The sequence below is a fragment of the Malurus melanocephalus genome, unplaced genomic scaffold (assembly GCF_030028575.1).
Source record: "Malurus melanocephalus ecotype Western Australia unplaced genomic scaffold, MMel_1.1 scaffold_448, whole genome shotgun sequence".
Lineage (NCBI taxonomy): Eukaryota > Metazoa > Chordata > Aves > Passeriformes > Maluridae > Malurus > Malurus melanocephalus.
Genome location: NW_026623680.1, coordinates 513,751 through 528,730, shown reverse-complemented (window position 1 = coordinate 528,730; position 14,980 = coordinate 513,751).

The window sequence follows — 14,980 nt, the reverse complement described above, 5'->3', positions numbered from 1 at the left end:
AGCATTCCTTCCCTGAGTTCAGCTCTCTGACTATCACCATGATATATGACACTATATATGTGACACACAAATATGTTTCATGGCAATTCAAGTTTGAATACTTAAGCCTTAGCAGTAGGAAATTTAAGAAAATATKCTATCCCACAATTTCAAGAAAAGATCACAGCCATTGTTCTGATTTATAAGATAATTGAATGGTGCTTTCCAATCCAATTTCCCWTGTAATACTTTTACTATAGTTTATTCATAGATTGTTGCCTTTGGGGCCAGTATTAGATCTTGTAGTTTGATTTCCCTTATAGCACAGGCTATTAAACTTTACATGGTAYTTTTGTAGAGGCTAGTAACTCCTAAAGACAATTTCTATCACTACTTCCAAGAGATATCCTTGGTTTTATAAAATCCACTAATTTTATAATATTAACAGTGGAAACCCCAACCATTTCAGATTTTTTTGTTGTTTATCAGCCTTACTGTTAAAAACTAACAAAATAAAAATGTGTCAATTTGTATTTTGAACATTTTCAGCCTTAATAACCAAACCCAGATTCTTGTTTTGCTTGATTCCACTGAGAAGCCCTTATTATGTGTCAATATATTATATAAATGTATTATGGTATATAAATATATTATTATTATATTTTTCCTTTAAAAGTGCTTATATCCTCTTATAAAGCTGCCTTCTATTTAATAAGTTAAAGAGGTCCAGCTTTTTCAGCATCTCAGGGTGTATTGGGGTATTGGATGGGCAATTTCTGATGAAGAGCATTTAATTTAGCACTGTTCACAAGTTAACAATCAGGCTGGTGCTGTGTGTCTTCATTCACCATTCAGCTCAGTGGTTTAATGCACAAGGGTTTCAGGACATGCTCTTCATGTCCCTTGTGTTGCTGTAAGGTAAGATAATCTCTTATTGTCAAACACAGAGGTGTCACAGTGGTTAATGTGTTCCTGAGAAGTGAGAGTGGCAAGGGAAAATGGCCTTCATCCTATATAGGATGGAATATATGATATATATATATAAATATATATATATATATATATCAATCTCATTTGAGGGCACCATTATAAAATCTTGTTTGAGAGTTTATGTAAATATAGAGACCTCTTTTGAGGGTACCAAAAAAGTGACAGAACTACAATACTGAATGAATAGTTTTCAGGGGCATTGAGGTATTAATTATGCAACAAATATCTGCTGCATCAAAACGTTTTCCTTAACCTTGGAGTAATTGTTGTCATTCTTCTCYGTCCCTCTCTGTTCTTTCAACCATAATTTTGAAAGTGTTGGTATCACAGCTGCATACATGAGGAACTTTATAGAGAGAGGTGAAATCATGTCCGTATGCCCTGCTTATAGTTCTGTTGTTTATGCATCATAAACTCTTTAATACTTCACGTTGCATTGGGAGACCACGCTACCTCTCTACTAAACCTCTCACTGTTTCCCAGGAGACAGATTCTGTCCTCTTCAGTAAGATCTTATTCCTTGCCATATGTCCTCCCAGCAGTTCATGGTAAAGTAAAATGTGTTTMATTGAGCTCAACTTTCTCCCTTGCAATCCAGAACATTCTGTCTGGGTGACTTGTTTTTCACATCCTTCACCACTAGACCATTCACAAGGGTTAACACCACTGATTTTATTTTTCACTTATTTCTGCTAATTGATTGAAAATTATGAAGAAAACAGACCTGAAGAAAATTAAGCTGATTTAGAACTAGGAGTAATCACTAGAGAACCTTCCTTAAAATGTCATAATCAGTAATAACTCCCTGCTGACAAGTACTCTTTCAGTCCTGTGAATGAGYTCTTAATCCATTTAAGACATACTTTATTAGTAGTGCATAGCCCTAATTTTCTTATCAACATGTCATTTGTAGTAAATCAAATGCTTTCCATAAGTCCATTATGTACTTATTTCTATCAATTATAATTGTAAGAAAGAAATCAAATATTTGACAATGCCTATTTGTCATACATTTAGCAAGCTTAATTATAAACCCTTCTCTTTTAACTTTTTACCAATAAAATTTTTATGATTTTTCCACTGTTTTCCCAAGAATTGATGTTAWCTAACAAGCCTGCTGTTACCTTCTCTTCCCCTTGAACATTTTGAATCTCATAAAACACAAGTATGTTTTTGATCTTCAGAATCACCCACATGCAAATACTTATTCAAAACTGACATTTTGAGGAGGCAATTCGAAAACTCATTGCTTTTAGGGGTCCTGGTGTCAGGTTTGCCAATGTGAAATATTCTTCTGCTCATAKGTTCATTTAACATCCACATTTGCTACTAATAGGGTGATTCATCTCACCTAATCRTATCTAAAATTAGCTGAGTTACCTGGAATTCCCACAATAGAAAAAGAAAAATAAGATCCCCATAGAGCCATTTGATTCCAATTATCAAGAATTATGAAGAGAATCAAAAAAATTTAAACATGTATCAGTAACAGTGCTGCAAATACACAGATATTAAAGACACTAGACTAAAATACATGCTTACATTCTTGCATACAGTTCAACATAAAAGGAAATTTTCAGAACTCTAAAATGGGAATGTGTTTGTGAACAAACAAACACTGTTTATGCCTTTAGGGACTATTATATTGATGCCTGCTAAAGAAAAACAGACAGCAGGGTTCTARTCAAAAGACAAAGAATGCTTTCCATGAGCAATTAGGAAATGCAAAACATTTTTTTGAAGGCATAGACATTAATGAGAACCAAGTTAAGGATGTCCAAAGAGCTTATTGGATGAGCAGTTTGGGTATTGCAGTATTTAGGAAGCAAGCACAAAACAGGATCCAAGCCCAAGCATAGTTTGGAATGTGATACAATCACAAAAGGATTAAGGACAGCAGCTATGTTAAGGGGTTTCCAGGAAAAGGAGGACATGGAACAGGGTGAACACTTCCCAGAAAAGAGASCAAGTTAAGCCAAAACTTATGTGAGAACCAGGATGCTGTTTGGATTACACTATGAAATAAAAGGAGACATCAAAAATATTTCATTTAAAAAAAAAATAGCTATAACAGCAGCCAGTGCAAACCATGGTCAAAGGAGATTAGATGGCACTCATAGGAGCTATAGCAAAATAATTAAGCATCTCAGACAGGAAACTAATGTGCTGTTATATGTATCCACACCCGTGATTGTTGACCATCTGGGTCTTGCCTTTAACATTCAAGATTAATCGTTCTTTGTATGATACCTTTGCTAACATTAGTACAATTATGACACTTCTTTWAGCTTTCAAACACTTAAAGGTATTTCCACAGCTACTTTGATTGGAAATCACATAAGCAAAAATATATCAATGTGATAAAGCTTCATTCTTCAAACTCTGAGACAAACCATTTAGGGTTTGCTACATAGGTTGAAATTTTTCAAGGTTTCAGCTCAGATTGCCATTCAGAAGCCACTCCACTTACAGCTGACACTGTTGTACTGTTTTCAGTTCTCTTCAGATCAAAGTTTCAAGAAAAATATACCAACCAAACTACAACGGTTGCTTTTCTGCCTATGAGGCCACAGACAGCTCTTTATCCCAATTTTTATCACTGTCTTTTGCTAATTTTCTATGTTTCCTTGCTTGTCTTACAGAAATATTCCACTTGTCAAGAGCTGAGGTTGTCCTACTATCTGGGATTTAATTTTGCTTGATGCATAAGATTGTGCACAACACTTTTGTTCTTTGCTCTTGGGAATTCTGCATTGATAGAATGCCATGCTATCTAATTATATCCCAGCTAACTGTGGGACAGCTTCCACCCCCTTTGTAAATGGGTGAAAAGTAACCAAASAGTGCTGGTTTTCACAAGTAACCAAACATAAGCTGGTTTTCAGCAGGGGTCCTACAGAGATGGTCTGCACCCTGGCCCAAAAACCTCCCACACTCTGCARYTGGATTTGGGGTATTARAGTATTTACAATTCTGCCAGCMAGCTGTGCACCCATTGCTCTGCATCACAGAATCACAGAATYRTAGAATCAMAGATTCATTAGGGTTGATAKGARCCTCTGGAGATCATCTGGTCCAATCTCCCTGCCAAGGCTGGGTCACCTGCAGCAGTGACACAGGGACATGTCCATGGGGTTAGAATGTTAGAGATAAACCCAGAATAAGCTTATTCAGGAAAGATCAGGTCASACTTCTCTGTACCAGTGCTGGACCYGCCCAYGCTCACAGACTGTCTCCATCTGCTCACCTTGTTTCCTTTTATTGGGCAAATGCCAGTAACTGTTGGAATCAAAGTCCCCAGAAGCCTAACTTTCCAAAGAAGCCTAACTTTTCCATATGGAATGTCAAGAGGTCTTTTAAATCTGAAATAGAGTTACATATGTTTCAAATTAATTTAAGTAACTCTTCCATTAAACTTCCTAATTATTCAACTGGAATGTATGCTGAACAAAGCCTGCTTAAGCAATGGATTGAGAAATATTTGAAGGTGAAAGCAAGACAGGGCATTTAAAATACTTTATTAGGAAATTTAGGTGTAGTGAATGGAACATTGAATACCATAGACCTTGAATGCATTTGGGATAAATTATCACTGTTGGGCARTGATGTGATTAAGGCCTTCCTACAGAGAAAGACCACAGTTTTCAGTACCTAACCAAGGTGGATTATTGCTCCTTGAAAAAGCTGTGTTCTCATTAGCTTCAAATGCTAGAATAATTGCAGATTAACTTGATTGCAACATTATCAGGTCCATGAGGTTTGCTGATATTAAAATACATCTCTACAGAGATTAATAGAAGTTGAGCTAAATGAGTATAGAAAGGTCCACCATCTTAACCATTTGTTAGAAGACTGTAAAGCAGTAGCTTTATTTAGTTAATGTATGGAGGTGTATCACAGACCTTTGAAAGAACCTCAGATAAACTGGTGACCCTTGAGCTGGCAAAATCCATCCCTAATGGAAACCCARCATTCATCATGAAGAATTTGACTGTGTGGTTTCAGGAAGTTATTGGGATGCATTCTTGCTTTAGAGAAATGGAAGGAAATACCACAATTATTCTGATCCAAAACTCAACTGGTAGGACCCAAAACTAAAATAATTTATCATGGTGTCATCAGAGTAAGACAGTATTTTAAAATTGGAACCCATATTTTGCAATGATATTGTGGTCATTACTTACCAGGTTATAGGTGTACAACCAAGCATCATTCTCCAATCACAATGACTGAAAGCAACCCATCYCTAGWGCATGACAGGTACTGTTGTAACAGRAAAAAAAGGARCTGAATGTGAGAATGGTTTTTGTTATGAATCCCTAGTAAAATAATCAGTGACACTKTCTTGACAAACTAAGGTGAAAACTAAATATAATCAGCAAGAAATTACAATAYAGGCATGAGAGATTAAGAGAGTATTTACAAAACCTCAGTGGGACTGGCTGTTCTACAGTCCTACAACATCTARTTTATTATGTCTTATTTCACCCAATGTTGAATGATTAACAGTGCAGGTTATGGCATTATGTGCTACAGTGGTAATTCATTACATGTGTTTTCTCAAGGTTATTTTCAACAAGGCACTGAAAAATCAATACATTATGAAGCAACCCCCTAAATGTTTCCTTGGGATCCTGGCAATTTTGTGCAGACTGGGGCCTGAATGGTCTGAACAGCTATAATTTTAGGGAAATTGTGACKTGAACAGTTTACCATGGAGGAGGCAATTATTGTAGTCCAAAGAGAAGTAAAAAAAATAAGAGCACACACCACTAGCATTGCTGTAAGCACACAGATATTAATAACACATGAGTGACAAAGCATTATAAAAATTCATGCCTATATTCTTGAGAAAAGTGCTGTKCCAAGGGAGTTTTCAGGAATCCTAAAACAAGAATGCATATGTGACTGAATCGCTGACCCTGGAATAAGAAGGTACTGCAAAATGCTGAGGCTATCACAAAGCCACACCTGGAAAACTGAAAGGATATTTTAAAGAATGATAAGCTCYGCCTGAGCAGACAATAGTTATGCTGTCACAGACTGTTATCTTGACAGCTTCTAAAAAAAGGGCACCTTCTGTGMGAGACCAAACAATTCCTTCTGTAGGTGTGGATCACAAATTTAGCCATGACCAGAACCTGTTGAAGCTGTCCCAGCCAACTGCATGGAKTTTTGTTCCATGGTGCTGATGGCAGAGCAGCAAAGGGCCATCAGCTGAGTGTGCCTGGCCTTGCTGCTGGCCCAGCTGTGCAGAGCCCAGAGCAGGGGCAGCCACAAATGCAAGATCATTTTCTTGTCATTACAGGGTGACATAACATACACACCTGGCCTGCTCCCTCACCTGAGCCTGGTGGGCATTTGTGTGCTACAGTCCCCAGCACAGAGTGGAATGCATTCACCTCTGGAGTATCTGCCTTTGGCTGGAGAGAATCATAGAATACTTTGTGTTGGAAAARATCTCTAAGATCAAGCCAAACTGTTCACCCAGGACCACAGTGYTTGTCAYTAARYCCTATCCCCAAGTGCCACAGCCACRCACCGAACACTTCCAGGGATGGTGGCTCCAYACTTTCCMTGGACTGYCTATTCCAATGTCTGACCATCCTTTCAGCAAAGAATTTTTTCCTGGGAGAAGAGACCAACCCTCACCTCCTTTCAGGTGGCTGTAGAAAGTGATAGGGTGCAGSTGACTAGCACAGTTTGGATCACTGGACTCAGACTGGAGTTAGTGGGATTCCTTTCACTCAAGCACTTTTCCATCCTCGTGTGCTGTGACTGGGTTGCTCTGTTTCTTTGCAAACGAAAGACAAAACCATTTATTGAATAAACAGTTTTTCCTGTTCCTCTTCAATAATTTCCATCTCCTTGTGGCAACTGATACCAGTTACATTTTATATTCTCCTTAATACCCTTGACAARGTGTTATTTTTGTCTTCAGAACCTCCAGTCTATTTTGTTCTATCTTTATCTCTCCTTATTGACATTTCTTTTTTTTTCTTGTTTGTAATTCATACTCACTAATATCGGCATATTAGTTTTCTTCCTTCCTTTAATTTCTTTCTCAAATTTTCCTTTGATTTCTTCCTTCACTAATTCCCAAACAAAAGTTGACTACCAAACAAACATTTACTTAACTTCTTACTTGACTGTGACATCAATCTGGTAATCAGTTTCTTTTACAAATGTAAGGGTTGTTTTTTGTCTTAACCTAGTTTATTTCAGAAAGYATCTTTACTTTGGAAGTTAATTTGTTATTTGAAGCCTATATAAATATATACACTGAATATATAATGCAGAATGAAACTACCAGTGGTTGTTCATGATGAGGAAAACCCTGTTGGTCCCGAGGTAACCATCAGGTTCAGGCCCAGAGTTTGTTCATTTACTTTTATCTGCCACACGGTTTCAAAGTAGAGCAATGATTAAGAAATTAGGTAACTCACCCTGAGGATATTGGATCAGATGCTGGATTTCACTTACATCATAGCTAAAATTAGCTACTGCCTGTAAACAGGCTGCAGGTAGAGGGGGATCAGCTCTCATCCACCACAGCCAGGKGAAGATTTCTCAGAGAAACTGGCTGCAGGTTACCCCAACAGCTGTGAGATWTCCACCAAAATGTCAGAAATCTCACCCAGAGAAACAGTTGCCTTACTTGCAGGACAAGGAAAAGCTGCCCAGAATAATATCATGGTTGATGAAAAAGTGCTTCACACTCCTGGCTGGCCTTGTCCCTTTAGATCTGAAGCAAACAGGAAAAAGAAACAAGTGTTTTGAGGCATAACCTTCATTCCAAAGGTGTTCCTTTGAGTTTTGTGGGTAGGATATAAAAGGCAGTCATCTCAGAGAGATCAAAGGCCTACAAATATAAATTCCAAAGTGTACCAAGWCGGATATACTCAAGTGAGACAGAAGTCACTAGCTAAATTATTTAAGGGTATGAGTAATGTTATGACTTTGTGCTGCCACTTTTTTTGGCCTCTAAATCAATTTATTTCTCTAAATAGATCCTGATGCTTTGCTGCAGTAACTGGAAATTGCATTTATCTCTTCCACTCTGTCAGTAAAAAATAAAWTTAGCTGAACCRCTTCATTAAAAGTTTCAGCAAATTATATAAWTAAGAATAAATTATTTGAATCTATRAAAGGGCCAAMGGTATGYTCATTTCTCTGGGGCATTAMAGAAACATTCTGTAWTTTTTAAATAAGATAGGTTATTTCTTTTTTCCTGGAGTCCTTGATACAGCTTTTACAATTCACAGAACAATAAATAATGAAATAATAAGTCAGCAATGGCTTCTATCACTGAAACCCACTGTCCACAATGACTGTTTTCCCAGTACACCTAGAAGGTGGGTTTTACATCAGAAAGAGATATTGTCATTGTACATAAAATGGGACTTTATTCTGCTTCCCACAGAAGTCTTTAGGACTCCTCCACATCAGTACTACAGAGGGTTTTAACAGAAGAGCTGCAGGCAGTCCTGCCAAAGCACTTTACAATAGTGTCTGTCTCAAAACTCTCYTCTTTTCTGCCAGAGGCTATTTTCCTCAGAGAAGAGTTGGCAGACTCAGTCTGTGCACATACTTCAACTCCTCCAGAGCAAATCCTTAAGCTATCAACAAAGATGGGCTTGAGCCACAGCACCAAGCTGCTGGGGGATGGAGCTAAAAGAGCTCTCACATCTGCCAGCTTTGCAACAGGGGGGCAACCTTCGGGGGGCTGAGGGAGTCTGTGTGTGGCATCAGCAGCTCCTGCCCCAGCCAGGTACTGCTCACATTCCTCCCGAGGCATCACATCCCTGCACTTACAGCAAAATTCCTTGGATGAGTACACAAATCCCTGGAGTGTGCTAAAAGGCTCATGGAACTACTGGGTCCAAAGGCAATTAGCCTTTGATTGGAAGAGGGAGATCCTGCTGGAGGCTGTCAGAGGGAATTTTAAAGCCCTGAGCAATGCTGGATGGGGCTGCTGTGGTTTCACTGCTGATGTGTGTGCTGCTGTTTTACCCCTGAGTCATTGCAGGCTCCCTGTGCACACCTTCACAGAGCAGCTGTACAGAATCAGTGCAACAGCTGATTGTGCTACATCGGCCTTCAAGGCTGCCAGACATCTGGAAAAGCAGCTGACAGGAAAATGAAGGAAGAGCCATCTTCATTCTATTTTTAGGTGACACAGTCCAGAGCCTGAAAGGAATTCCCAAGACCCTTCAGGGACTTGGAACTCAACAAGGCAGCTGTGAAATTCTTCTTTGCATCTCAAGAGTGAAGAGGCCAATAATCTGATCCACATGCACTGACTCTGCTGGGATAAAAAGATACAGACACATCTCTTTTCTATGACAGTGCTCCTGTTACCAGTGTACAGCTGGTGAAGTCTCACATTCTAAAAGTGCAATGGCAACGCGGGAAGTGTGGAAAAAGGGAGGAATTGTGTACATGTGCTCCTGGGGAGGCACCACTGCTGCCTTCTGCTTGATGTCCTGGGGAAGTGAAGAGCACAACCTGTGCGTGAGCAGCTTCATTGGTACACGTTGCAAGTAAGGGATTATTTACTCCACAATCATACCTGAAAACACTCATTTATATCTGGTCTTCCCAGATATAAACCAGGATTTTTATGGAGTCCTATCATTGCTAAAATGCACATTCAAATTCACTTTAACCAGTATGTGTCCTCGTCAACACACAGAAATCAACATGACACTAGAATCACAAATGCTTTTTTCCTTGATCAGCTCATACCCTTTTAGGTTTGTTCAAGCAACTTGAGATTCTTCTATATACAGAGCAGTATTTACTCAATTGGCAAGACACTTTAGACAGGCTGTGTAAATACACATTTTCACTTGAGGAAGAATGAAACTCTGTAGTGGAGAGTAAAAAAAAGACCATAAATTCTAAAAGAACTTACTTGTCAGCAGTGTGAGTCAAAAAATGTGACTACTCAGCTTTCAGCATAGTTTCCCAGAACCAGAAAAAAAAAAAAAAAAAAATGGAAATGCAGTGAACAGCTTGAAACACAGCTGAGTTTATTGTAGAATAGGACCCTCATGCAAGACTGAACTCAGAATGTGTTGATGCTACTGGCATTTGACAGAATATTACAGATTGTTCACATGGAAAATTATGGTAATAAAAGGTAAGCTGTGACTCCAAAGTGCTACAAGGCATTAATRCAAATTCATATGTGGACACTTTCATCTAATTATGAGAGGCCTTTTTTTCCCAATTTTGGCATTATTTCTTTAGAACTGATCCAGCTGGAGCAGAGAAAACCACTGTCATGCTGGAATATGCATTTATATAGACAGTTAGGTTAGTACAGCTATGTTCCTGTGTTAGCTTAATTATGCTTCTGTAATTTCCAGGAAAAATTGCTAGGTCAGAAAGCAGTTACATTTGTTGTTCTTAACTTTATTTTCTATGATTTAATTGTGATTACAGAATTAGTATATTAGATGACAGCCACCTACCTTTGCATTTGACTAACCTGTAAATATGTAAATAGCACTTGCTTGTTTTTCTCACATCTCAGTTCAATCCAAATCTTAGTATCTCACTCTTAAAAGAATGAGTTTTTAACACCTCTTGGAATAAATTAGTATAATTAATTGAATTTTGAATAATTTTCTCTTATGAGCTTCTGTACAGATATGAAATTTATTCTTTTTCCTAGTAAGTGATCCTTGGCAGCAGGTACATAAAAAAATAAAAGATACTATTATGGTTGTTATTCAAATGCCAGAAAACAGATAAAGTATAGTGAGGTAGATAAGTGACCTTTGATGGTCTCTCAAAAAAGACCAGTGCTCAAAATTGAGACTTCTGTATTTAATCTTACTCATCCTCTACTAGCTTGAAATATAAAATATATCACTCACCCACTTAGCCAGGTATAGTTACACATATGATACAATTAGAAATCTGACAAAACCAGGAGCTATTTCATATAAATACAACAAAACTTGAAAAATATTATTATCATTATTCCTGACTAAGGTGSAGTTATTTGGGGGTTTAAAATCCAACTCTACATCACTGCCATAGCTAAACAACTTCTACCTGTAACCCAYACTTCCAGAACTTAAGACCTTAATGGGTGTCTTGAAATACCCAACATCCTTCAGGTTTCAGTGTATCATCCACCCTTTGAATAGTGTATTTTTGTCACTGTTATTTAGACAACAAAATTGAGGACTGGTTTAGCCAGGAGATAGGATGTGAAGAGGTTTCCTCAGAAAGAAAAACTTTGTGTAGTGCTGAGGTTGTCCAATCTCCCAGCTCMATGTGCTTTATCTTCTGATTTGTGAGCTGCATCATCCTGGGACATCAGCTGTCTTAGGAGCTAATTGACTGTAATTCAGCCTTTAATAGCATTTGGTCTTGGTTTTTTAATCACTTGAAAGGTTTGGCTCTGAGACCTTCAAGCAAAGTACCCTGGGACTATGTGAAGGCATTAAGCTTTGACTTGACACAAGCACAGATGACTAAAGCACTGAGAAAGTGAGCCTTTGCATGTTGTACTGGGAGGGACACAAACAGTTTCTAGGGCTCATGAAATCAAGTTTTGATGGAGACAGCGCTGCAGTCACTGCAATAAGCTGCAGACAGGATTCAGGGAAGTTCTCTCCAAAGCATATTCCACACCTCAGCTTTCTTCTTTGTGTTCATTGTGGACAGCAATGCTCTTCTTGGTATGTTTATTTTACCTTTCTACCTTCATCTAAACCTAAGACCATTCCCTCAGTCCATTAATCTTAAGAGATTTCCCTGAATTAAAAGCAAACTCTCAAAGGATAAGGAAGATGATAAATGCCTACAAGCTCAGARTTCTCCATGGATATTGTGCTAACGATTTCCATTATCTTGATAAAACAATGCATTAATAAAGCAACAATAAGGAAAGAGAGAGTATTGGCATTCCAATAAACAGAAATGAAGAATAATTATCACAGTTCAATATATTAAAGAATTATATACTGCAATTCTTTTGGAAAACAAAAAAKATGTAATGTGAAGAGATAAACAGGYTAGWTMAATTGGGACTGCMTKAGTGAAAGAATAAATGTCAGCCTGAGTCCTACATTTAGTTCTGTGCTACAAGAASAAGGCCTTTGCTACTGAATTCAACATATCCAGGGTTTCACAGAATGCATAACCCTCTCTATGATGCCTAATGAGTAAAACCATTATTCCTTCTTTTGCATTAGGTTCCATTTTGACTGTTTTTTTAAGACTGTTTATCCTTGAAATCTCAACTCTTCTACAGAGCCTCTGTGGACACCCCAGTTTGAGCAAAGCTATCGTGGCACAACAGCCTGGTGAAATTGCAGTGTGAATTTGTTCAAGGGGGGGTTTCTGTCAGCTTGGGTGTTGTTTTCTTTTYCCCTGCAACATTAATCAAGCCAACAAATGCCCTCCTCCTGCAGCACAGCTCTGTCAGCAAGGGAGCACCATTATTTTCACACTTGCAGCTGAAATAACTCTGCTGGCAAACTCTGCAGTGCAGGTCAAATCTGAATAACAGCCGAGGGAGACAATGACTGAAAATAAATAATACATGCTCTGAAAGCCATTGTAAGTTATTTGGTTTGTCAGATTTAAAGTGGCACAGCTGTCCCATGRCGGGTTTTCACTCTCCCTGATAACCTGGTTTCYGTGCACYRTGTGTGACTGTGCGTGGTAGTAACRAAACAGAGCCCATTAGAATGAGTTAATACAGCAGCATTCACAGTGTGCATTTCTGATTGCAGCCAGCTCCCTCGGAGCTGCCAAAGAGAAATCTCACAGCTTTAAGCAAGTTTACTATTCACATTACAAGCASCGTCTCAGCAGCCTCCCCTGTGTACAAGACAGGCAGCACTTCTTGAACTTCTTCCCCATGGGCAYCTGCACACAGATCCTGCAGGCAGACCTGGTCTGGAGAGACTGGAAATAAGCCATCTTCGAGGCAGGAGATATGTGAAGCTGTTGTCAAGGGGCAAARCTAATAAACCCTGTGAGAGTAAATCAGCTTGGGCTCAACAACGTGCTGAAACATCAGCACAGCTCCCAGCTGACTTGGTGTGATGAAAGCAGGCTCACATCTGCCTCTAAAGACTGAAGGGTGTTTAAATCTCTGGAGAGCATGAAAACTGAAACATTCTCAATACACTTTGAATATTCAGGACATAATGAAAATCAGGATAATGCTTTGCATATGTAGGAATTCATTGAAGCACAAGCAGCTGGCATAAATTTTATTACAGACTATATATGCTATTAAAAGACCTTGAGTTTGATATTTTAAAATTATGCAAAATTCAGTTGCTTACGAGGAAATATCCCCATATCTGGTACTTGTATAAATAGTATATATATAAACATACAGTATAAATACGAAAAATAATGTTATTTATTTGCAAAAATTTCAGCATTGATTAGTCACACATACATGAAAATACAGCTGRGAATCACATTGTTTTGTCTGTGTTATAAAACGTTCTTGTCAGCCTTTTTATTGGACATTCTGTTTTTTCCAAGTTTTAGAGCAGGAGCTTGATCTTTRTTTGCAGGTTAATATTTTTGTCAGGGAAAAGTCTTTTGCAACCTCATGAAAATCAGTTCAGCTCTCCTATAAGGACAAAAAGAAAAAATCTCAGATTGCACATACTTGTAAAGCCTCATTATAAAACTAATTACAGCCCACAAAGAACCTAACATTGCTGAATTGCTGTAGCTCTTGCAGCTCTTCAGACTGACCAAACCACACATGTGCTATCTATGGGAGGTTGTATTTCAGAAAGATTTTGTACCTTCTGTTCCTCTTGATTTGGTGTACAGCCGGGGACTGCAGCATAGTAAGAAAACATCTCCTCTGTACTTGGAAGGGAATTGACCTCATCTAACTTTAGTGATTTAAATCTTAGATTGCTAGGCTGGAAAAAAATTTAAAAAAAAAAGGCAAAGTTTGAAGACACTTCTGAGAATTTTACCTTTCTGAAAACTCTCTGGAGATAACTACTTTTCTCCAATGCCTAGAAAGAAAACCTACACATCACAGTTAGACTAGATGCCTAACTTGTAAACAGCTGTGGAAAAGCAAGAAGCTCACTTTAGATAAATATTGCTTATTTTGTAAATTGAATGGGATGGTGATGTAACTAAATATCTTATAACACAGGAACAAGACTACAACTCACTTCTGCTTTCCTGACTTCTGGGACCTTGGTACTGATCTCAGTGGTGTTCCCCTGACTGCTGGTGTGTAATGTAGCACCCACTGCAGAGCACATTTGCCTCCAATGACTACTGTTCACAACATTTAAGATTATAAATCCATTGAAGTAAATTTGTTTTTCTTAATAGTGTTCATTTTAATCTTTGTTYAGTTACAACTACAATGGAATTGGGCAATGCATTACTTCAGCTCCTGGAGCTCTGCTATGTCAAAACAATCTTTTTCCCAGCATCTCTTWCTGCTGATCCGTTACATTCTTGAAAAACCAAATTCTCAGTTCATCACCAGTTGTTGTTTGTCCCTCTTGTAAGACATGTCATGTGTTCATGTTATGACAGAAATGTCTACTCATAGCAACTCCTTGGCTTCAGAGATTTTGCTTAACCTCCACAAAGCGTTTTGTATTTAGTGTAATACAGAAAAAATCAATTTACACTGAATATGTAAACAACTACAAGTTGCAGATGTTTTGCCATGCCARCAATTTCCTCAAAGTCTAAAACAAGTAAGGAAAAAAGTCATTTATTCCCATGTAAAAACCAGGATGATCTGGACTGTGTTCAACCCAGCTAACACAATGTGAAAAGATGTCTACTGAGCATCAAAGGAAAGCCCAACCCATCTATAAAATCCCTGAGTGCATTAATAAACCTTCTTGGTTTATTAATTATTCAGCACCCTCAGGGCCTCCCTCAACCCTATTCAGCACCCTCAGGAGCCACATTYCAGCCCAACCCCAGGGTGCCAGTCCCTGCCCCGCTGATGCCACAATCTCACTGGTCTCCA